This window comes from Gorilla gorilla, chromosome 7 (genome assembly GCF_029281585.2).
Source record: "Gorilla gorilla gorilla isolate KB3781 chromosome 7, NHGRI_mGorGor1-v2.1_pri, whole genome shotgun sequence".
In the NCBI taxonomy this organism is placed as follows: domain Eukaryota; kingdom Metazoa; phylum Chordata; class Mammalia; order Primates; family Hominidae; genus Gorilla; species Gorilla gorilla.
In genome coordinates, this window is record NC_073231.2 from 140,541,219 (window position 1) to 140,557,882 (window position 16,664).

A 16,664-nucleotide genomic window follows, 5' to 3' on the forward strand; every position below is an offset into this window, starting at 1 on the left:
AATTTGTCTCAAAACCCAATTACCTCAGACTGCTGAAGACAAATTAAAAGAAGAAATTGTGGACTGTGGATGATGGTTCTGGGTTAATTATTTGGAAAGCTATGATTTTCTCCACTATTCCTATGGCATTTTCTTCCTCCTACCCATTCATCATTCAGAGAAGAGTTACTGAGCACCTATTATTACTGGAAACTGTCCTGGCCATAGGCAGATGGAAATGACTAAGAGATGGCCCCTTTCTGTGGGGGAATCCAGGTTCGTAAATGGAGAGATGAGTCCACAGCTGGCTCTTCCATGGCCTTACTATGTGATTTGCACATTTTCAATCAGCAAACATCTCTATTCTTTCTATTTGCCAGTAGTATTTCAGAATGCCTTCAATTAATGAAGACACATTTGTGGAATTGGATGTAAATCACTCAAAAGTATATAATTAATGGCAACCCGCCTCGGTGATGGTTCCTAGAGGAGAGTAGCTTCCCAGCTGCCCGCTGGTGGCAGTTGGCCTCTTGAAGCTAGTATGTGAATTAATTTGTGTCAATAAATTTATCGACATGAAATGGCATTTAGTTATATAAGAAATATAATTTGCACAACTGAATATATTCATGTCAATAATTTTATCATTATATCCAATATCTTTATGAGAAATAGACATTTACATGAAAACAATAATTTAGGAACATAATTTCACAGGATGCTTTCTTGAAAGAAGGTTTTGATAAAGGATACATACAGGCGACCTCAAAATAATGGATCTTGGCTGGGCATGGTGGCTCATGCCTGTAATCCTAACACTTTGGGAGACCAAGGCTGGAGGATTGCTTGAGCCCAGGAGCTCAAGGCTGCAATAAGCTGTGATCATGCCACTGCACTCCTCCAACCTGGGCAGCAACAAAGCAAGACCCTGTCCCTAAAATTTATATATATATATGTATATATGCACACACACACACGCATATATATATATATATGCATATGTATGCACACACACATATACATATATAAAATGATAAAATCAGAGGTGGGAATAATCAGTTTGGGTTAACAGCTAAAAATCTAAATAGGCACATTGTAGAAAATAATCCACTTAAAAATCATATAAAAGAGAAGGATGTAGTAATGCTAGAACTATATGAGCAATCTCACTATGAACATAATTACAAGCTTAGGAAACAGCATCTTTTCCACCTGTCTTTCCAGTGGCCATGGAGTGCCATCGCATCCCTGGTCTGCCTGTGCACACCTGTGTGTACTCTTAGTACCCAAGTATTAATCTCTGGAGTGGTTTTCATTAGCAGTAGCCAGGGCCCCTTCAAAGAAGCTAATTCCATGTGTGGGAGTAAGGGAACATCAGAATGGCCTGAAACATATTGCTATTCTCAGAAAACCAGGTTCCTTCCAAAAATGCTGGGTTAGTGCTGAAAGGACAAATGAAGAGGCAGTGACAATTTGCATATCACAACAACTGTAGATCTATGGTTGTTGATCTACAAGTTAAGCCATGAGGCTTTACTGATAAAAAGTTAACATTGTATATACAAAAATAGACATATAACTGTGTAATTACAAAACTAGTTACAATTCAAAGAAAGGGTCAAAATAGGATATTTTAGTAAAGAGACAGGTTTGGTAGATATGGGGTCCTATTTCTTACTTGAAGTTCTGTATGTCTGTTTATGAAATGGTATATTTGTGTAAGTTTCGAGGGGCAGATAAGTTTACTAAGAGTAAGTCAAAGACTTCCAGAAGACTAGGAACCATGCCAAAACCAGGAAGGGCAGGTCAGGACCAGTGGTCTCATAAATAACCAGCTAAAAGGGGGGTTCAATAATTTATGTTGCAAGTTAATGGATTAGCCAGATGTCCTAAGGGAGTAGCTGATAGATTAAACTGCTATATGGCCCTGCTAATGTTAATGAAATGCTAATGATGCATAATGAAGGTCATTGTAAATTGTGGCAGAACATCATGGACCCAAGACTTCATGCACGTGGGAGTGAAGATTGCAAGAACTTGCTGTAAGTCCTGTTGACATAATAGTTGAAAATGGTCTGAGGGATCCCCCACCAGCAAATGCCCGCTGCCACCAAGAACCCACCAGTCCAGGCCCAAGGCTGCCACTCAGTGCACCTGGGAAGGAGATCATCTTTCTCTCTGTGGTCCAATAAGGGCAGTCCTGAAAAAGTATAAAAATATGTTTTGTAGAGATGACAAAGAAATTGGTCAAGTCAATAACAACTCTTTTTTTTTTTTTTTTTTTTTTTTTTGAGATGGAGTCTCACTCTGTCACCCAGGCTGGAGTGCAGTTGTGCCATCTCGGCTCACTGCAAGCTCTGCCTCCTGGGTTCATGCCATTCTCCTGCCTCAGCCTTCCAAGTAGCTGGGACTACAGGCACCCACCACCACGCCCAGCTAATTTTTTTTTTTTTATTATTTTTAGTAGAGACGGGGTTTCACCATGTTAGCCAGGATGGTCTCCATCTCCTGACCTCGTGATCCGCCCGTCTCGGCCTCCCAAAGTGTTGGGATTACAGGTGTGAGCCACCACGCCCAGCTAACTCTTTTTTTTTTTTTTTTGGACACAGAGTCTTGCTCTGTCACCCAGGCCAGAGTGTAGTGGTGAGATCTCAACCCACTGCAACCTCCGCCTCCAGGATTCAGGCCTCCTGCCTCAGACTCTCAAGTAATTGGGATTACAAGCACTTGCCACCATGCCCAGCCAATTTTTGTATTTTTAGTAGAGAAGGGGTTTTACCATGTTGGCCAGGCTGGTCTTGAACTCCTGACCTCAAGTGATCTGCCCACCTTAGCCTCCCAAAGTGTTGGGATTACAGGCATGAGCCTCCATGTCCAGTGTAATAACAACTGTTTTTACAAAGTTAAGGTATGGGTGCAGTAGGTTTAGGTATGGGTGCAGTAAAAACTTTTGTGTTAAATTTTAAGGTATTTGAAGCATTTCGAAGTTACATTCGACAGTTACATTGAAACAAGATAATTTGACTGTGTAAATGTTTAGGAAAATTTTATTTTGAAAGTTTTAAGTTTTGATTTATCAGTTGTATTTAAATCGTTTAGGAAAGGCCAGGCGCAGTGGTTCACACCTGTAATTCCAGCACTTTGGGAGGCCGAGGCAGGAGGATCACAAGGTCAGGAGTTCAAGAGCAGCATGGCCAAAATGATGAAGCCCCAACTCTACCAAAAATATAAAAAATTAGCTGGGTGTGGTGGCATGCACCTGTAATCCCAGCTACTTGGGAGGCTGAGGCAGGAGAATTGCTTGAACCCAGGAGGTGGAGGTTGCAGCGAGCCGAGATCACACCATTCACTCCAGCCTGGGCGACAGATTAAGATCTGTCTCAAAAAAAAAAAATAGTTTAGGAAAAGGGTGACTATATTTATAACCAATTTTCTTTAAATCAACTACGAATAAGAGTAACAGGGCCATGAAAAAAGGGGCAGGGAGTGGGGTTTGGATCCCAGCAACCAAACGGAAAACCAGGAGAGCTACCAGAGCCTAGCACTGTTGGGTGCACAGCTGGGACCCAATAAACCGTTGTTGAAGAAAAGGATAAGGGGTAGAGGGAGGGAAAGATGGAGTGAGGGATTGAGGAAAAGGAATAATACCTAATTAAGCATTTATTTGTAGCTGTCACGTAAACAGCACTGCTTTGGATGTTCAGAAGAGAGAATAACTATTTCAAATAAAGGATGGCATCTGGTGTCCATGACTAGAGGGATGGTTAAACGGATAGTTCAGCCATACGGGGAAATATGACGTGGCGGTTTGAAAGAATGAGAGTGCCAAGCGCAGAGACCCAGGGTGTGCTCTGCAGTGCATCCTTGAGTGAAAAGAGCCAAGTGCAGGACAGCATCGGGAGCACACTGTCGCTTGTGAACATGGTTGTACCTGCACAGAAAAGCTGAAAATGTGGAAAGAAACCGGCTAGAGCAGACAGCTTTGGAGACAATGTCTGGGCCTGGAGATCTGGCTCACAGGGAGACTGACTTCACTGAACATCCTTTTGAAATACTGGGATGTTTAACCATATGCATATACTGCCTTTTCAGAGAAGAAGGGGGAGGATTTGGAAGCCCAATCTCCAGATCTGGTCCTCCTTTTATTACTCAGTAGCTTTGACTTTGGACAACTTACTTATCTGCAATGTGCTTCCCTTCTCTGGGCAATGAAGGTGTTGAGCCCCACATCAGGGGTTGGTGGAAGGGAAATGAGACAAGAAAATGCAGTTGAGTGCCACGGGTGGGGGCGAATCAAGTGGTTTCAGCCCCTTTGGGGACCAAAGAAGCCCAGCAGCAGCAGCAGTGAGAGTGAGAGCCAACATACAGGGTGCTGTTTGATTTAAGGGCTGCCGCCAGCTAGCTGCAGAACTCGAAAAAGTGACCTTAAAGTCTCTGGATTTCAGTTCTTTCATCTGTAAAAGGGCATTGGTGGGGAGTGGCAATGACACTAGATGGTTCACTTCAACTAAAAACAGACATAAAACATGATTTTAATATTGGTTGGAAATGACTCAGTGCAGTAACAGAGGCAGAAAAAAAGCCCCCAAGGGAGTTCGCAGCACAGAACCATCGCTTCCAGCTGTGAATGTGCAGAGGGGAAGAGGACGTTGCAGAAAGGAGAAACTGGTGGTCTCTTCACCTAAATCACCCAGACCCTGGTGCCAGGCAAATGTTCACTCTCTCAGCTGTTTTTGGAAAGGCCAACAGAAAGGAGAGGTACCTAGACAGTCTGTACAATGGTGGCCCCCAATGAACTATGCCTCCTTGTAATCATGTCCTAGTGTAATCCCCTCTGACACTTACTTTGGGATGGACCATGTGACTTGCTTTCGCCATGGAACACAAACAGCACAAGCACAAACTTGATAAGCACTTGGACACTGGGTCTTTGGAACACCGCCTCTGGAAGCCAGCATCCATGCTGTAAGGAAGCTCAAGCTAAACTACCAGATGATGAGAGGACATGGAGAGAAAACCCAGAGGTTAGGAGTCCTCATGGACATTCAATCTTAGCTGTTCCCCAGCCAATGCAGCCACATGGGTGACCTCGGCAACCCTGCACTGTGCAAAAGAACTACCCAGCTGAACCAGTCAACCCATAGGATTGCAAAACATGATAACCAGTTGTTGATTTAAGCCACTAAGTGTGGGAGTAGTTTTTTGGGCAGTAAAAGATAACTTAGTATTGTGGGAAGCTAAAATTTCAGTTTCAGGGAGGGTTTTGAGAGTTGATGAGTCCATTTGGGGGAAGGATGTAGTCTTAAGCTTACTTCCCCAGAAGCAAAAGGGGAATGAGATAAACAGACCTTTGGCTGGACTCCAAGAGTCTTTCAACCAAAGAAAGTTTACTGAAGAAAAAAAAGAGAAACTTGGCTGAGATCTGAAGTGTGATGAGAATTTGGAACAGGGAAGACAGGCCAGGAGGCCCTTCTAAAGTAGGAAGCCACAGAAGTAAACGGTGCCAAGGAGGATGATCCAGGGCGGGCCTGGCTGCAAGAGGGCACCTTGCAGAAAGCACCGCAGTTGGCAGTAAGCAGGCATTTTCCAGAAGAATCCCGAAGGCAAATACTCTGTTCTGCTCTCAGTTAACCTGTACTACTGTCAGACCACATACACCGTAGAGTTCAGAGGTAGCTGCTATGGGAGTGAATCTTCTTGCTGCTGCCAAAGTGAGTAAAAATCAAACGGAATAAAATAATAATGGTGGTATGGGCCCAGTCTTCTAGAGTTTTCCATGCCCTTCATTTCACATAGCCTTCACACCATCCTGTAGGGTCGGGAGGGCATGAATAGGAAGCCTCCTCCCAAAGATGAAAGAACAGAGAACAAAAGGGGCTGAGGGACTTTTGTGAGACCACGTGGCAAGCTGGGGCCTGGAAACATGAACTCATCCATCCCGGCCTTTCTGCTGTGCCTCTGTCATCCACTTGTCCAGGAAGGGTGCCAGCCCTATGTGTGTTTAGTGAGAAGTGTGGGGTGAGAGCAACCACAGGAAAGAAAGCCCCGTTGTGACAACGTTGTGCCCTGAGCTGCCTGGCCCACTCATTCCACTGGCCTATGTTCTACCCAGGACGGGCCGCATGTCCCAGGGTTTCTGCTGAGCAACCAGTCAGCGTGCTGCTGGACATGTCCTGGGCCCGATGTGAAATGGTCAGCTCCTTTCCTTCTACCAGTGCCAACTGCTGCACCTGCCAGCCTCTGCCTAGCCTCCACCACTGATGCTGCTGTAAGAGGAAGAAGATTCCTGTCTTAACAGAATTCTCATGCATGCCTTTCAAACCGAGGAGCTCACAGGTTGACGGAAGAGGATGACAGGGAGTGGAGGCAGCTGCACTCGGGTGTTTATAGTGCACACACATGATTCATCTCAAACCAGACAAGCCATGCTGCACCTGACGGCTCGCCATTTCTCAGAGATGCCAAGCCTTCTTACAACTCTGAGCCTCTGCATGTGTCTAGAACATTTTACCCATATTTCTCTACCTGCTGGACTCCTTTCCATCCTTCAAAACTCAGACCAAATGTCCTTGTTCTGTGAAACCCTCCTTCTTCCCAGGCAAGTTAATGGCTCCCATCACCCCTTTCCATGATTCTTACATATTGTACCATATCTTGTAACATACTTGGCTTCTCTGTTGAACAGGGGACTCCTGCAGGCCAGCAGCAGGGACGGACTCACCTCCCTGTGCCCTCTCCCAGCAGATGACCTCAGCCCTCACGGCTGAAGAAGTTGGTAAGAAACTGACAATTTGGTGTAGGAAAATTTAAAAAACTGCCAGCAAGTTCACTGGATAACATTTGGGGGACTTCATTATGAAAAAGGGATCAGGCCATTCATTCATTCCTTAAGCATTTATGGAGTGCCCACCAGGTGCCCAAAGTGTGCTCCAAAGAGGCACAGGTGAGGCCACAGGATCTGTCCTCAGATCCGGATTTCACAGCCCAGTGGAGGAAGTGATGTCTAACAAGGTGAGTGTCATACAGCACACCGCTCACGGGAGAAAAAAAGCTCTGGAGCAATGGCAAGGGGACAGAGCCCACCCGAGGAGTTGGGAAGATGTGGGAGGCATACCTCAGAGGGGTGGAGAGTCCCTGGGAACTGAGCTTCAGGCAGAAGGGACAGCCTAGGCGAGAAATAGCATGCCAGGCACAGGGGAATTTTATCATAAGGGGAGGCAAGAGTATAAGAAAGCCGGGTTTGCCCTATTGCATTCAAGGGTGGCTCTCTTGGCCAGCATCATTCAGATGGCTGTTTTGAGTTGTTCCCGGCAGCCTCCACTGAAGACAAAAGAGGACTGTGTACAAGCTCTCACCTGGCCAGGCCCTCGTGACTGGCAGCTTACATTGCCAAGACAGCTGCTTGGATCATGAGATGTAGCACAGCTGGTCCAAAAGGCAAATAAGAAACGATCCGTGGTGTCACCTCGAGTGTCTCAAAATCACTGAAGCACATGCTGAGAGCCCATCTCTCACTTTGCAGATGAGGAAGCAGAGGAGGGCAGGGAGTTGTCTAAGGTCACACCGCAGGATAAGCATTGAGTGACAGGGCAGGAATCAGGCACCTGGAGATGGAGCTGCAAAGGACACTGTCCTCGACCTTGAGGGGCTTACAATGTGTTATTGACTGAACTGTGCCCCCCTTAACTCGTATGTTGAAATCCTGACCCCCAATACTTCCAAATGTGACTGCATTTGGAGAAAGGGCCTTTAAAGAGGTTATTAAGGTAAAGGGAGGTCATGAGTGGACTCTAATCCAATATGGCCAGGGTCCTTATAAAAAGTGGAAATTAGGACAGAGACACACAGAAGACACAGAGAAAAGGTGGCCATCTACGAGCCACCTTCTACAAGAGAGGCCTCAGAATGAACCCAACCCTGCTGACACCTTGATCTTGGACTTCTAGCCACCAGAATGGTGAGGACATAAATTCCTGTTGCTTAAGCCACCCAGTCTGCGGTATTCATTACAGCAGTCACAGAAAAATAGTACACAAGCCTTGAGAAACAGACGTGAACACTGCTCCAATCCCTGGAGTAGCAGGGATTCCTGTGAGCTGCCTGACTGCAGGCAGCACTGTCAGCATCCCCATCCCCCAGGATCGCCTGGGACCTCCCTCTTATCACATCGCTCCACCTCAGCTCCTTGGCAGCCAGGCCTCCAGCGGGAGGCAGAGGGCACCCTCAAGCTGGGCAATTGGAGGAGCATTTAATGAAGGGGCTCTTTACAAAGGTGTGGGCAGGGTTTCGGGAGGTCAGAGAGGAATGATGCAGCCCTTCTGCAACCTCCCCTCACCCCAGGCCTGCAGGCATGCGGAGGGAGTGCCCGCTGGAACCCAGGGCCAGGACAGGACCTGTGCAGAGGAGTCCACCTTCAGCAAGACGGATCACCAGTACTCTATGACTTAGAGAAGGAGACTGAGGAATAAATGCCCAGACCACACTCCCCTCCTGCCCTCCTGGTTTCCTGCCAGAGTCTCCCCTTGTCTGAAGCCAACCTGAAGACACCCCTTGAGGACCCCTTCACTGTACTGGGACCATGGGGGGCTGAGCATCTGGGATCAGTCACCTCCTTAACCTCCTGCATGAGGAACAACTTGACGAACACACATTTCAACCTGTAACAGGGTGGACAAGCAGAACCCTTCTTCAGAAGCACATTTATGAAGTTCCCGCAGTAACTGGCTCAGAGAGAAATGCTGCTGTAACAGCTGAGAGAAAACTGATAACCCTGAAAATAAAGTGTCCATGGAAATCTCAAATATTGCCCATTGTTTAAAAACAGTGTCTCACATAAAAGAGGTGATGGATTAGTTTCTTTCATTATGCTGCCTCAAGCTATCTACGTGGACAAAAACCTACGCAGCTACTTTTACACTTTAGAGCCAGACTTGATTCACTTCCATTCTTAGGAGTCAGGGGTGGCATTTGGTGGGCATCTCTTGATGCAGAATCTTATGCCAGTTTCTATAAGCAGGTTCAGGTGCCATCTGCATAAGATGGACATGTAAAGAAACTTTGGGACTGTGCGTTGGTCACCATCTTGGAGGGTGATGGCAGCTGCCCTGTAAATTATTGGGTAGGCATCTTGAGAGGCAGGGAGATGCAGTGAGCTCCAAGCCCAGTCAAGGCATAGCAGAAGGAAGGACAATGGAACACAGGTGACCCAGGGTGACATTTGTCAATAGATACAGCATGGACGCTGGCTAATCAGAAAGAACGCATGGCCTGATGTGCCAGGGGTTACTCCTTTAATTTTAGAAGCTGAGAAAGAAGGTCCTAGGAGTTTGGGGCCAGTGGGCTCTACTGCCAAGAGTATGGGGACACAGGGCCAGGGCTTAAAGAGGTGCTATTTACTAAATCACTAAATAGGGAAAGATTTCATTAGTATAATAACCACCATGACCATAACTCATGTATATGGGTTGAACAGCAGCCCTGCTGGTAGGTGGCCAACTGGTCTCGGGTGGTCTGGGCCTTTCCTGGTTTCATCACTAAAAGTCCCAGAACCTCTTTAGCCTGCCCTGGGTATCATTCTATCAGTTATGTTACCTGCCAGTCAAGTTACACAGTGCAGGCTAGAAGCTCTCAAAGCGGAGCTGTCTATAGCAAGGGGGAGAAACTCGCCTCCCTTCCCCTTGCAGAGTCAAGATTACCATGGGCTGTGGGGGAATTCACCCCACACTCCCCAGTTAAAGCGCTTCTCCCTTTGCTGACTGAAGTCCAAGCAGTTCTCACCCATGGAAGTCCTTGGCAACCAAGCTCACTTCTCCACCTGTGCTCTCCACCGCAAGCTCAGTTGCAGTTGCACCTCTGCAGGTTCTTTAAAGCACCTCCCTGGGGCCTTGCTTGAGAAAACAGCCCCCCATCTGCTCCTACCCCTGCTCCTCTTTGCAGATCTCCCTCCAGCTCTCTGGGCTGGAGGTAACCTACACAGAGAAGGCTTCTCCAACCCTGCAGATTAAGGCTATCATCCTTCCTGCCTGTTTCCTGGGCACACTGTACTGCCCCATCCCACATATCGTTATGGCTCGTTTAACTACTTTCTCCCTCAGAACTGTAAGCTGCCTCAGGGCACAAGTTCAAGTGCCTGGCAAAGAGTGGTGTATTAGTCTGATCTCAGATGGCTTTCAAGAAATATCTGAGACTCGGCCATTTATAAAGAGGATGAATTGGCTCATGGTTCCACAGGCTGTACAGGAAGCATAGCACTGGCATCTGCTCAGCTTCCGGGGAAGCCTCAGGAAACTTACATTCATGGCAGAAGATGAAGGGGGAATGGGCACATATTACATGGCCAGCGTAGGAGCAAGAGAGGGATGGGCAGAGGTGCTATACACTTTTCTACAACCAGATCTCGTAAGAACTCTATCACGAGAACAGCACCAAAGGCATGGTGCTAAACCATTCACAAAGGATCCACCGCCATGATCTAATTACCTCCCATCAGGTCCCACCCTCAACATTGGGGATTACAATTCAACGTGAGATTTGGGTGGGGACACAGAGCCAAACTATATCAAGTGGGCCTCCCATACATATTGAATGAATGAAGCAACTAGATAGGAGTTAAAGAAAGTGGCATGGGCAAACCAGAGCCCTTTTTGGTAAGTTAATTAAGTCACTGGTCCTATGCACCTATAAACAGGAAAATCTCTGCCTTCAGCTCACCACTGTGAAGCCAGGGTGGGTTGGGAAAGAAGCAGAGACCCAGGACTCAGTAATTACCGTGTGGCGGTTAACTGTTCATTAATCCATTCAATTCATTCATTCATTCTATCAATGAATTAATTAGTGGACTTAACTCATTCCATTAACTTATTCCATTAATTCATTCTTCTCCTTTAAGACCCATGTTGTGCCAGGCACTGCCTAGGCTCTGTGGGTACAATGTGAGTGAAACAGACAAGAGTCCTCCTTTCATGGGGTCTGGAATTGTTAACAGTGGGGAATTCAGATGGGTCCGCAGCAACGTGATTCTTGCTTCTCAAAGGAAAGAATTCATCTGAGGAAGGATCCTTCCTCAGGACAAGCAGGAAAGGAAACGAAGTAAAGTAAACTTGGAAGAGGGCCAAGCGGGCAACTTGAGAGATTCAAGTGCCCTGTTTGACCTTTGAGTTGGGGTTTTATGCATTGGCATGCTTCCAGGGTTTTGCATCTCTCCTCCCTTGATTTTTCCTTCGGGCAAGCTGACTGCATGAGCAGTGGCCTGCTAGCATCTGGGAGGGGCTGCATGTGCAGTGTGTTTACTGAAATTGTGCACATGCTCACTTGAGGCATTTTCCCCTTACCAGTCGAGTGTTCCTAGAAGAAGGTCATATATACCAATTGGCACTAAGAGGCCACCAATTTGCCTCTTAGTGCACGTGCTTGACCCCACTCACCCAAGTCCTGGGTCCAACTCCTGAGGTCTTATTGGGAAGTTGTTGATCACCAGCTTCAGGGTTTGGAGGGTTTTCTTGGAGATGGGGTCTCACTCTGTCACCCCAGTTGGAGTGCAGTGCTGCGATCTCAGCTCACTGCAACCTCCACCTCCCAGGCTCAAGCAGCAAGCAGTCCTCCCACCTCAGCCTCCTGAGTAGCTGGGACCGCAGGTGAACGCCACCATGCCTGGCTAAATTTTTTTTTTTTTCGTATTTTGGTAGAGATGGGATTTTGCCATTTTGCCCAGGCTGTTCTTGAACTCCTGAGCTCAGGCAATCCACCGCCTCCCAAAATGCTGGAATTTACAGGTAGGAGCCACCGCACAGGGCTGGGTATTTTCTATCTATTGAGAGACTGCCTTTCCCTGGCACTGGCTGTGATCAATCATTATTTTAAAGAGACAGTTTAACAACCATCTGACCATTACCTGATGCTTGCCTAACCTTCCTTGCAGAGACCCTTTCCTGCCCTGCTCATGTCTGCCTTGCTACCCACTCTAACTGGATGACTGACGCTAAACAAGCACAAGATAATTTCATCTAAGGAGTGACACGAAGTGGAAAAAAAAAAAAAAAACAAGGAGTAATGTTTTCTAGAATGTGTCTGCAGGAAGTGAAGTGAATGAATCTTTGGAGTGGGTGAGCAGGAAAGGTCTCTGCAAGTAGGCGACATCTGAGCTGAAACCTGAGTGATAAGAAGGAGCCAGGCTGGTGGACACCTGAGAGAAAAGTGATCTAGATGGAGGAAGCGGCTGGTGCAAAGGTCCTGAGGTCAGGACACTGCTGTGTTTGAGGAGAAGAACGGCTGTGGGGCAAGTTCATTCATAGGCAGAGGAAAGGGTCCTGTCACTGCGCTGTCTCCTCTATCTGCCTTTCTCTCTCTCTGATCATTGAAGACCCTGTCTCTCCTCCTCTCATGGAACTGCCCTTTTGGGATTTCTACAAACTCTGAAGTATAAAACCAAATTTTAAAACATACTGCAAATTATAATGCTTTTTAAAGTACCACCTATTTTACACGTCAAGCCAGTTTTGTGACTTCAAAATGAATAGGGCTTTTTTTTGAGAAGTCACGAGATGAGAAACTAAGGCTATCCATCTATGTTAGGGGCGGGGAATCTTTTTCTGTAAAGGGCCAGATAGTAAATATTTTCAGTTTTGCAGGTTGCAGGGTGTCCACTGAAGCTACTCCACTCTGCCCCGTGAAAGCAGCCAAAGGGAATGTAAATAAAACCCTGTGGCTGTGTGCCAATAAAAGTTTATTTACAGAACCAAGTAGGAAGTGAGATTTGCCCCCAGGTTATAGTTTGTCAATCCCTAATCTACTTATCATAATGATAAATATCATTATCAAAAATACATTTCTTGTTCTTTTAGCATTAGCTATGGGCCAAGCAAACAGGCCACTTTTGGGTGCTCCTGTCTCCTGGTACTGAGCAGACATGCTGTACCAGGTACAATGTGAGTAATGAGCAGAGGAGTACCTGAAATCTATAATACCTCACCTGGATATACTACCAGTGGTGCAATTCTATTTTTAAAAATTTGAGATTCCAATATTAAATTTTTTAAGTTTATGGAATATTTTTCCTAAGGCCAAGCTTAAGCCAGTTGACTCTTCACAACTGACTGGTCTCGGTGGCTATTGGCAGCCTTCCATGATCACAGGGAGGAAGGTGAGGGCCTGAAAGACCCCGCTGGCAATCTCTGCTAGGTAGCATGTACAGGGAAGGCAAACTTCAAATGGAATTGTGCAAAATATTTCTACGCAAGCAGATATAGAAACAGGCATGCAAGCTTTTCCTAAAAGTCTGTGAGGCCCTGCTTTGTGCCCTTCAGACGATCTAGTAAATCATGAAAGGTTCATGTGAAGCAGATACACCAATAATTCAGCAGTAGGGTTTAGCTAATCTTCTTAGCAATCTTAGAGGGACTGGCTGGAAAATCCCCAGCTGCAAGTCCAGGGCACCACTCTGGAGGGTGTGAGCATGCTGGGCTCAGCGGGCTCCTGCATCCATCCACACCAGGACAGGTGTGCCTGCAAAGATGCACATCCAACCCCAGATCCTAAACCATGTTTACTACTGGTGAAAAATTAGCCAAGGATCTAATCAAAAGTTTTGATAACTTATAGCAGCACTCCTGCAGTTTGCATTTCTGAGCAAGGCTTCTAAATGTTAAAATTGCAGAGTCTATATTAAAATCAGTTTGCACACACGTATATAAGAATGTTTATGCTAAAACATTTTAAAGTAAATTATGCATTACATAACATATCTCTCTCCTCTTATAGTACATTTTTGATGCTTTGGAGAGTTCGTTCCTTTTTTTCCAGGTACTCATTCTGGATTTTTTTTTAATGGAAAGTGAAAGAAAATATATGACTTTTTATTTTCAATTTTGAAATTGTGGCAATATACTATACACTAATTGTCACATTCAAAAGTTTAAAATAATCCTTAAATATTCTTAGGAGAATTATACTATCAGGAAAGAATGCATATCTTTTCCAACTAATAGCTTCATCTCTAACTAATACCTTTGTAAAGAACGCTGGCCTATAATTTATAGACATGACCCCTGAATGGCAGAGTCACCATGCCCGACCAGGATGATTTTTTACATCACTCTTAACACTACAATTTACTTTAGTAAACTCTGTGACCCTGGGACCCTCATTCCCAGGCTCCTCTGTAAAATTGGAAGATGGCTGGATTTGGGCTGCCCCTGGGATTTCATCCACCTCACCATTCTTTTTTTGTTTTGTTTTGTTTTTGAGACGGAGTCTCGCTCTATCACCCAGGCTGGAGTGCAGTGGCATGATCTCAGCTCACTGCAAGCTCTGCCTCCCAGGTTCATGCCATTCTTCTGCCTCAGCCTCCCGAGTAGCTGGGACTACAGGCGCCTGCCACCACGCCCGGCTAATTTTTTTGTATTTTTAGTAGAGATGGGGTTTCACCGTGTTAGCCAGGATGGTCTCGATCTCCTGACCTTGTGATCCACCCACCTCGGCCTCACCTCACCATTCTACCACCAGAGTTGGCCAAGCTGTCAGGCCCCGCTTCTGACTGCCACTGAGGACTTTCTTCCCAAATGCAGCTCCCTGTTACTACACCTGAATAGCATCGTCCTTATGAGCAATGCCTCTGAAGCTTGACTGCTTGAGTTTGTAATCCTGATGGGCTGGTTACCCTTACAAGCTTGGGTCCTGGGCATATTCTAAAACTTTGTATGTCTTGGTTTCCCCATTTGTAAAACAAAACTTAAGAGTATCCACTCCATGGGCTTGTCCTGACGCTTACATGAATTAATACACAATAACTGGATTTTTCTTTTGCAATATTCAAAGCTGTGCTCCTATTAGATTCAGTGGAATCTGGCATCTTGCAAACCTAACCAATATTTTCATTTTCTCCTCCCTGCCTTTGCATTTTGACAGTGTTTGGGTCGTTAGATTAGGCTGTTGTCTGCCTGCCATCTGGATTTGGTCACCTGGCCTTTGGTTGTTACGCACTGCTCCCACTTGTGTCAGGGAGAAAGCAGAAGAGAAGTCTGGCCCGGGAATTTCTTGCTACAAAGGAAGTTCTGGGAATACTGAGGGTGAAGCCTGCACTCTCCTCATCTCCAGAGGGAGCAATGCCCCGGGCCCAATGGCCCCAGTGACCAGGCAAAGGCCCAACCTACTCCTCCCTTGCCTAGCTAGCCAGCTACCCTGCAGCTTGCAGTGATCTGCATCAACCTCAACATCTCCCATGACTCTCGCCTTTTAAAGGTGCACGTGGCACAGTTACAGCCTCCCTTGGATGCTACAGAGTTGCCCAGGCACACAGTCCACTTCCCCACTCCCCCTTCCTGACAGAGATGAATTTGTCACAAGAGAGACCTTTATCAGTCCCATCATCCTGGATTCCTAGGGCAGCATGTGGAACATCCTCCATGTTCAGGAACAATTTGTTAGAGGAGAAGATGAATAAATAAACGTCTCCATTCTCTACTGTCAGCAGGTGGCCAGTAGACATTAACAGTAGCATTTTGGTGTGATCCCCTGTTTAAAGATGTGTGCGGACATCTCTTCAAGGGTCCCCATGACAACATTTAACACAAATTATTGGAGTTCAAATGACTAAAGATCTTTTCATTGAACTCCCTCAGTTTACAGACGGGGGACCTGAAGCCCAGAGAAACTAAACATATTCATCAGGCAGCCAGGATGACGAAGGCATGCAAATTCATGTCTTTTGAGCAACTTTAAAGAAGCTAGAAATATTCTGGTTTCTTTTCCTGGGGAAGATAGCATTCTGTGGGAATATGAGCACTGATTTTTTGAACATCTGAAGGGCTACTATATGAAGAAAAGCTCCTAAGAGATCAGAAGTATCCAAAGATGAAACAGTTGCCCCTTGAGGCCATGAGTGCTCTGTTGCTGGAGGTGTCCAAGCACAAACAGAAATAGCTTAGAGAAAGGAGAAGCATCAAAGTCGGGGGCAGAAAAAATGTCTGAAATGATAAACACAGACAATAGCAAGTGTCAGAAGGATATGGAGCAAGGGGAACCCTCAGACACTGCATGTGGGAGAGGTAATGGTGCAACCACTTTGGAAAACTAGCAGTTTTTAATAAGCTTAAACTTACATCTTCCCTGTGTTCCAACAATTCCACTCCTAGGAATGGACTCAACAGAAACACCTATGTATTTTTCGCCAAACACATATATGAGAACTTCATAGCAGGTTACTCATAATAGCCCCAAGTGAGAAACTACCCAATCTACTGCTCGTCGACAGTAAAATGTATAAATAAATGTTAGTATATTCACACAATGGAATATTATACAGAAATCAGGAGACTTTTTCTGTAAAGGGCCAGATAGTATTTTCAGCTTTGCAGGCCATATGGCCTACATCTCAACCACTCAGTTCTGTCATTGTAGTGCAAAAGCAGCCATAGACATAGACATATACAGAAATAAATGGGCATGGCTGTGTTTCAAAAAAAACCTTAATTTACAAAAGCAGATGGAATACACAGTGTGCTCAGTTTTTGAAAATTCATTAAGGTGCACAGCTATGGTATGTGTACTTTCTGAATGTATATAAAAAGGTTTTCAATTTTTTAAAAAGGGTTTTCAATAACAAGTTTAAAAAGAAATAGGGGCAGGGCAGTTACTGGCCTGTGTGTCTATGATTCAGTGGCTAGTCCCAGATAAAACAGTTAGATAATAGC

At 45.7% G+C, this 16,664-nt stretch overlaps 1 long non-coding RNA gene across 1 annotated transcript in view; it reads right to left on the reverse strand.

Annotated features, from left to right (window-relative positions):
- Positions 1-1,601: 1,601 nt before the first annotated feature.
- The window catches only part of LOC115935623 (uncharacterized), an 88,151-nt gene continuing 73,088 nt past the window's right edge, over positions 1,602-16,664 (reverse strand). Inside the window, exon 3 of the long non-coding RNA XR_008667615.2 lies at positions 1,602-2,179. This is a non-coding gene — a long non-coding RNA (uncharacterized lncRNA). The remainder of the gene's footprint in view (positions 2,180-16,664) is intronic.